Here is a 5,447-nt window from a genome sequence, read left to right as displayed (position 1 = left end):
TATGTTCTTTGCTGTGTCTGGTTCTGATCCTTGCTTTGTCAATTCACACAGGTTTTTTTTCTTGTCTTACAATTTTTTGTTGAAAGCCAGACATGATGTATTGAGTAATAGAAATAAAGATAATTAGGCCTTTAGTGTAAAGTTTTATGTTAATTTGGCTGGGTGTTTGCTTGTGTTTAATGCTCATAGTAGCTCCAAATTTCTATAGGCTTCAAATTTCTCTAATATCACTTGTTTTGACTCATCTATTGACTTTGGGCTTCCTAAGTGCTTTCCTCAGAGAGAATATGCATCTTGTAACTTTTCAGCTGTAATCCCCTGTTATTACATTGGAAACTTATTAGCCTGGAGGTAATGTGTGTAAGAAGAGAAGTGTTCCATGATACTATGGTTAAATTTCAGTCTTTTAGAAGGCCTGTGTCCCTGGGCTGTGAACTTCATAGGTGTTTCATAGTTTTATTTTCTCAAATTAATTGAGGCAGGAAGACACCTGTGGGTTAAAATAGGAGAAATGCCCTTCCTCCAGATGGGATAAGGCTATTATAAGGTCTTTTTCCTTAGAAAGTAGGACTTTGCTATGCAGAATCTTCTGAGCATATTTTACAATGATTACTCTTCTTTACCCTAACCAGAGCCCTAAGAGGATCTTTCTCAGTTTGTCACCCTGAGAACCTGGTGGGACTCCAAGTTACTCTGAACTGTTCCTACCAGTTTATGGCTCCACATCTTCTGCTCCAAATAAACAGATCTCAGCTCTGGCTCTGGATCGGACTATGTTTCAAGATTGGTGGTTTACCTTGTGACCTCAGTTCTCTGATGGTGCAAGAAAAGTTGTTGATTTACAGCTTGCTCAGTTTTCCTGGAAGGATGGGAGTTACAATTTCCAATTAATACTGAGCTAAAACCAGAAGTTATTGATTATTCTTTTGATCTGAGTCTAAGCTGTTTCCTTAGGAATTTCCTTTGTCCCTCTCCTGCATGAGAGCCTTGGATTCCTGGATCCTTCATTCATTTTTTCTTGGTAAACTTATTTTAGTGGAGTCTTTCCAGTATTTTCCCAGGAAAAAGTGCATGGGAGTAAAGTTTTTAAGGCTTTGCTTTTGAAAAGTCTATTCTACCTTCAGGTTTGAGTCATATTTTGACTGAACATAGAATTTTTTTAAACATCTTTATTGGAGTATAATTGCTTTACAATGGTATGTTAGTTTCTGATTTATAACAAAGTGAATCAGCTATATGTATACATATATCCCCATATCTCCTCCCTCCTGTGTCTCCTCCCACCATGTCCAGTTTTCTTACTGAAGAGACTGTCTTTTCTCCACTGTATATCCTTGCCTCCTTTGTCATAGATTAGTTGACCATAAGTGCGTGGGTTTATCTCACTGTGGCTTCTGCTTTGTCTTTGGATGTGGGGTATCTTCTGTGGTGAGCTCCAGTTTCTTTCAGTCCATGATTGTTCAGCAGTTAGTTGTGATGCGGTGCTCTCGCAAGAGGGAGTGAGAGCCCATCCTTGTACTCTGCCATGTTGAACCAATCTCCTCATTATAATTTTTATTCAAGATACCTTATGTTTTCTGCATTATTCTTTCCCCATCTGGGTTTATTTTTTTGCAATTTTTTGTTCGCTTGTTTTTTCTTTGCTTTCGTGTTGAAGACTCTTCAACTGCCTGGGATCCTTGACTCCCCACTCTTATTTAAGACTGAGGCCTAACAAAGAGGCCAGTGGGTCTGTGTGAGTACAACTTATCACTGATGGGCTTCACCATAGGGTGTGATGCAGGGATATGGCTGTTTGGGTGGAGACCTCCTGCATATATCACAATCTGTAGGTTTTCTCCTTTGTGCTGGTCAGTCTCTCTAGAGAGGTAATCTCATATGTTAAGTCAGGCTAGAGGATAACACCGTTCTTAGAGATATCACTGTTCCTTCTAAAGACTTTCAGACAAACGTCTTATTTTCTTTCATCCATCACCTCCATCTTCAGAGGAACCAGATGCTTCTAAATTCTGAGGCTTTCGAGAGCTCCATAGTGCAAATTAGCTTGATTCTTGTTGGCTTCAATTTATACTCCCCCATCCTGTGCGAGTGCGTGCATACACACACACACACACACACGCACAAACACACAATATCACCTGAAGGCCCAGGGGTTTCTCCATTCTGATCAATCAGTTATCACTCTTCAGCTACTTACCTGCTTGTGCACTTTTTGACATAACTTGCCTGCTTATGCGTGCTTTCCTTTTCTCTTGTTCTTTTGAGTTTACGCCTCTTTTATTCCTTTACTGTCCTTTAAGTGGGGTCATAAGAGGGAGTGGAGATAAGCAAATGCATTTATTCAGATAATCTATATTCAGAGTCTTTCTCATTTTACAACCCTATTTGCTTTAGTATTGTAACTGGTTGTGAAAAGGGCATGGTTTTTGCTTTCATCTTTCAATTCCAAGTCATTCTGACAACAAGAACTTGAGAGGAGACTGAAGAAAGGGTGATATTTTTGAATTTCGTAATCTCAACTCATTGACAATTCTCTTTAGTCTCCTAATGAGAAACTTCTACGTGACCATTAATATTTGTCTACACCCTGTCAGCATCCTAGCTAGCTTGTAAATTGCGTGTGACCCGTTCACTCTGATCATCTCCCTGCATCTTGGTTTCTCTCAACTTTTCAGTGTGAGGGTCTCCTTTTCCTTTCTTTTCCAAAGCTTCAGTTCTGTGGTGGCTTCATCTCTTAGATGAGCTTTCCCCACAACTCTGACGTCACAAAAGTGCTGCCCATCAAATTTACTTATGGTATCAAGTAGTTTTGCGCATCATGTTGACTGGTCCGGCAAAAGACATTTATAGAGCAAACCCTGCTTGTGTACTCAGATGCAGAACTATAAAACAATACCTAAACTACCTACTAAAAGTTGTATAAACCAGAGAGCTAAATATCAGGTAACATATTTTATTTAAAACATTAAACGTGGGGGTTTATACATGTCCTTAGCAGTGCTGCCTGAGCAACAGCCCAAATAAATTTGAGACGCTCAAATTCTCAAGCAAACAACCAAGCAACAATTGTTTGTTGAGTACGTATGTACTCTAGCTGAGATTGTACCTGGAGGAATATGAAAAAAACATAAAATATTGTTCCTGCTCTTCCCCCAGACATGGAGGCATGTCATGTGGAGTCCTCCGTTGGATCAAAAGCACAGGCTTGTCATTTGACATGTGAGACCAAATACTCTTACTGCCCCCTTGCTGAGGCAAAGCTACATGTAAAAAATGCTAGCAACATAGCACTGCACATCTAAATGTTTAATCATCTGTCAGAGCCAGCAAATACTATAGACATTCAGATCAGGAGGTCAAAGGGAATAGAAGCAGAAACCAGAAACATTTACTGAGTTCCTACCCATGAAGCCTATGTTTTAGGTGGTCTGGGAACACATGCAAGGAGAAATTCCTAGCCACTTGGTTTGGCCTTGAATTATGTGCTGGATTTGTATGGAGGGAGAAAAAAGGTATCTCATGAAAGAAGAACGTGGACCACAAAACACAGTGACAAAAGTGATGCCTGTGTGATTTGGAAGGGGAAGGGCAATGGTCTGATTGGATTCGATGTTCGTGCTCCAGAGAAGCAGGGAATGAAGTTGGATTGTAGGGTAGGGCAGGAGTCAACAAGGGTAAGAGAATCTTAGTTTTCAGAAGAAGGAAAAACAGCACATTGCATCACAGAAAACCCTTGGTTTAAGGCACAACTTTGCTGCATTTTTTTATGACATTAAATAGGGAAACATTCATATAACCCCTTCCTAACTGCAATATTTTTGGTTGTTGTTTTATTTATTTGTATCTCTTGGACTGGGACAGGAGTACCCCTTGGACTAGGGGAAGAAAAGAGAAATTAGATAGTTTGTGTTCTATTTAAATGACTGGAACAAAGGAGGCAGATGATTTATCCACAGCCTGGCAACTATGGGAAAGATTTCCCTGGCCTCTTGCACCCCTCCCCCTCCCACTCCCCCACCCCCGGCCCCTAACAATCCTCTTCCCAGAACAGAAAAAGGTGGTTTGGGTACTTTGCAGGACTACTTTGCAGGTAATCATTATTTCAAAGAGTCTCAATTAAGCTCCACTGTATAGGATGTAACTTTGGGATTTTATGCTTTCTCATCTCCCCTGATTCACCCAAGTAGGAGGGATTCCTGGGGCATGCTTGCAGGCCGGAGGGCAGTGGGCCGTTCTCCTAAGAGGGAGGAATGAGACTTTGGTGGTCTTTTTTGGTAAATAACTTTCCGTCAACTTCTCAAGTCCCATCTCTCAGTGGAGAAAGATGCACCAGGCCACGTAAAACTCACTGTAGGTCCGAGGGAGCTTCAGCTTGGTCGGCTGAGCAACTGAAGTTATGGCCCTAAATTTTGGTTTCGTGATGACGAAGGCGACCTGGTTAGTAGGCTGCTGGATTTCTTTGTCCCTGCACACATCATGCTTGACGAGACGCTTAAGCAAATAGACTAGGCAACCGCTAGGAGGTAGCCGAGCTATTCGCCGGCCTCCGGGGTAGCAGAAATGGCTGTGTGTCCCTGGGCTCGGCCGGTCCAGGCGGGTGGCGCTTTTCCAAGGTCGGGGTTGCGATAAGCTGGTCGGTGGAGAGAGAAGGACGTCGAAGAACAAACGGCCCTTGCATCTAAAAGGCAGAGGAGGCGACAGCGCCTCCAAGGCATTGTCACGTCCCGAGGTCTGTTTGCTGGGCCACCAGCTGCCTGCACATCTGGATGCAGCAGCGCCTTTCCCTGCAGGGTGGAGGCGAGGCGGAGGACCCCGGTGTGCACGCACCTCCTCGTGCGCGCGCGTGCGGGCCCGCGAGCGTGTGTGCCCGTGTGTGTCTGCGTGTGTGCCCGCGAGCACGCGCGCGCACGGGTGTCGCTGGAGCCGCGGCTCCGGGACCGGGGAATGGGGGTGGGGGCCCAGGAAGGAATCAATCTCCGCCGGCCTCCTCGCGCCTCACTGCGGGTTAATAACCAACCAGTTAGAGAGAGCCGAGGGTGACGGCGGCAGGGTGACAGCCCCGGCGCGCCGGCTGCGTGTCGGAGGGTCAGGCTTTCAGCCAGTCTCGGCCACACTCAGGGATTTGTGTATACACATTTTAGGGGAGGGTTATTATCATTATTGTATTGTTTGCCTCTGTCTCCGGGGGACCAGGGCTGGAGAGAGGTGCGCGCTCTCCAGCCGAGCGTCGCGCATCTGAACGGGTCGAAGGAGGCAATTTCGCGGGTGGGGGAGGGAGGGGAGACCTTGATTTCCACCAATCCCCGGGCGTTTGTCTGCGAAGTCCCGGGCGCCGCGGAAGGCTGCGGCGCGTCGCTGAATTAACTGATGAAAGCGAGTTCTTTTCTTCTCCGGGAGGGGTGGGAAGCAGGGGTCCTGGCGGGGGAGGCGGAGAAGCCCGGGGCGGG

This window comes from Neophocaena asiaeorientalis, unplaced genomic scaffold (genome assembly GCF_003031525.2).
Source record: "Neophocaena asiaeorientalis asiaeorientalis breed wild unplaced genomic scaffold, Neophocaena_asiaeorientalis_V1.1 scaffold150, whole genome shotgun sequence".
Taxonomy (NCBI): domain Eukaryota; kingdom Metazoa; phylum Chordata; class Mammalia; order Artiodactyla; family Phocoenidae; genus Neophocaena; species Neophocaena asiaeorientalis.
The sequence above is the reverse complement of the archived record's forward strand: the minus strand, read 5'-3'. Positions refer to the sequence as shown.